A 2,778-nucleotide genomic window follows, 5' to 3' on the forward strand; every position below is an offset into this window, starting at 1 on the left:
ACAAAATGGATTTTTGCATCTCATTTGCCTTCTCCTTTCTCCTCTTGAATTATAAACTAAAAACTATAAAACTTACTTACAAAAGCTTCTATGAACCGAGCTTTCAAACTAAGAAATAAGAATAGAGAATTGTGTTTTTTCTTAAGGTAAGAAGTAGTTAAAGGAAGAAGTAGTTGTTTTGAATGAAGGAAATGCCTTCCTATTTATAGAGTTTTCCCTGCCACCGTTGAGCTACTTCTTTGCACCGTTCAGCAGCTGACCAAACCCTTCACAGCATGGGTTTGGTCACTTGGTCAAGTAGCTTGGTCACCTCCTTAAGCTTGACTCACCAAGGCTAGTTGTGAGCTATGGGACCAGCTATGGTGAGCTACTCCTGAAAAGCCTATGGTGGGCTACTTGAAGTGAGGTCATGCATGACTTCATGGTTTCTTGATGGCTAAGTTAATTCTGGGTGCACACGCTGAGCACACATGTGGCACCGCTAAGCTACCTGCTTGAGCAGCTTTGACCATTCTGACTGAGACGTGGCTTGGTGCTTGCTGACCTGGTTAGGTGTCTGATTCACCGCTGAGAACACATGTGGCACCGCTGAGCTGCCTGCTTGAGCAGCTTGGGCGTGTGTCTGACTTGTGTCTGACCGTGCCAAGCTTGTGTTCTGTCCGTGTCAGGCTTTGTCTGGTGCTAGGCTGAGCGGCCAAGCAAGTCTGTGTTAAACAATTATGGAACGGCAAGTGAACCGTGTCGTACAAGTAATACAATCCGGTAAAGTACCGGGATATCATCCTCAGGGAGCGGAGTGGATTTACACTAATTCCTACAAGAATCAATTGAGCAACTATGTACAAGATTTGATTGATAAATTTGCATTGGTTTTTAGAAATAATCAAATTGAAATAACAGTTGAATATATTAAAATAAAAGGGTTGAGATCGAAACTCATCATTCTTTCCCTTTTGACATCCACGGATTCAATTCCTAATAACTGGTGAAGTTACTGATTTTGATGCACATTTTTCATAAATCAATCACATCAATCCCCTGATTCTAACATTCTTAGGTAATCACTTAATTACCAATTCCTTGGATAATCGAATGATTAACTAGCATTAAATCAAATGTAAATGCAATTCCTACATCATTGTCCATCCCTAGACAAGGAACTTGAACCTTAAATCATGAATTCAGTAGCTAATTAAAATCAAGCAATAAACAAGGAATAAACTTTCCAAAACCAAACAACATTAATATAGAATTGAGTCCAAGGGTATAAAAAGTAAGAAGATTATATTTTGATTCCCAACTGGAGATCTCTAACCGCTCATTCTTGCCATTACACAGTCGAAATGATAAATAATACAAGAATTAATCACTCTAGAGTCGTTCCCACGACTCCTATGACCTTTCCTAGCGTTTTTTCTCTCCAAATCTCGCGTCTTGGCCCTCTTTTTGCAGTTATCATCCCCCCTTTTGAATTCTGGAACCGGCCATATAATTCCCAACTCCTACATTCTCGCCCAAGTGAAAGATTCTCGCTTGGGCGAGCAGATAATGATAGCACAGGACTGAGTGCCATGCCTAAGCGCAGCTAGGCGCGACTGACGCGCTTGGGTGCGAATATCTCGCCCGGGCGAGGATATTGAGCTTTGCTTTGGTGTGGATTGGTGCCTGGGCGAGAATTGGGCAGAGAGTTCAAGTTTGGCCTCTTCTTGGGGTCGCTTGGGCATGGCTCATCAGAGTTCCACAACTCCAATCTTCTCATTTTTTTTCTTTTTTATTAACCTGAAACAACATAACACACGTAATCTAATAACAACTGAAATTTAAACTAGGTTATCAGGAGTTACACACAATTTATATCATTTCATTCACTAAGTGCCCCAAAATTCATGTATATTTCATTAACAATTTGGCACTTAACAGTCCGCTAAGTTGCCTCCTTGAGCAACTTGGTCTGTGTCAGGTGGGTTTGACTGAGCCAGGTTGGGTCTGACCGTGCCAGGCTGGTGTCCAGGTCAGCGTAGCTTGGTCCACGCTAAGCTGCCTTCTTGAGCACCTTGAGTTTGACTTCTTTTTCTTATTGGACCATGAGTCTTTATTATCTTTTCTTTGTTTTTCTAAATCCTAAAAAACACATTAAAGGGAAATACAAACATAAATATACAAGAAAGTAATATTTTATCCAAAAAGTATTGTTTTTAAGTTGGTTTTTCTCAATTATGCTTAAGATAAGTGCCATAAAAGTGTATGAAATTTAGGTATATTTGGCACTTATCAACCCCCCCCCCTCAAACTCCCCCCAACTTAAAACTTTGTTTGTCCTAAAACAAAAGGTGAAAATTATCCAAAATAAAATTGGCTAAAAATAATAATGATGGTCAACATGATTTCAAATGTATAAGCATGTGAAAAATAGATTTCAATGAGATTTTTCTTGATTTGTGAATTTTGACACATAATGCTTCAAACAAGGAATAAATGTTTTTGTTTATCAAAAAATGTGTAACAATTTACCTAAGCAAATATTTTTCTAACCAAAAAGTGTTTTTTCTTCACACAAGTTCAAAATTGGAACTTTTTAGAGGGTAAGTGTTACACTCAATTTTTCAATCATTTATTTGTAGCAATTTGAACTTGTTCTTTGTCTCACCTATTCTCTTAAATTGCATAAATAATCAAAGATCACTAAGGTCTTTATTTTGGTTGTAAAGAGGCTTGATTTGGATAATGGTTTTTCTTGATATTTAATGCTAAGTTAAAAAGAGAGCATTTTTGAAATTT

Source organism: Lupinus angustifolius, chromosome LG15, assembly GCF_001865875.1.
Source record: "Lupinus angustifolius cultivar Tanjil chromosome LG15, LupAngTanjil_v1.0, whole genome shotgun sequence".
Lineage (NCBI taxonomy): Eukaryota > Viridiplantae > Streptophyta > Magnoliopsida > Fabales > Fabaceae > Lupinus > Lupinus angustifolius.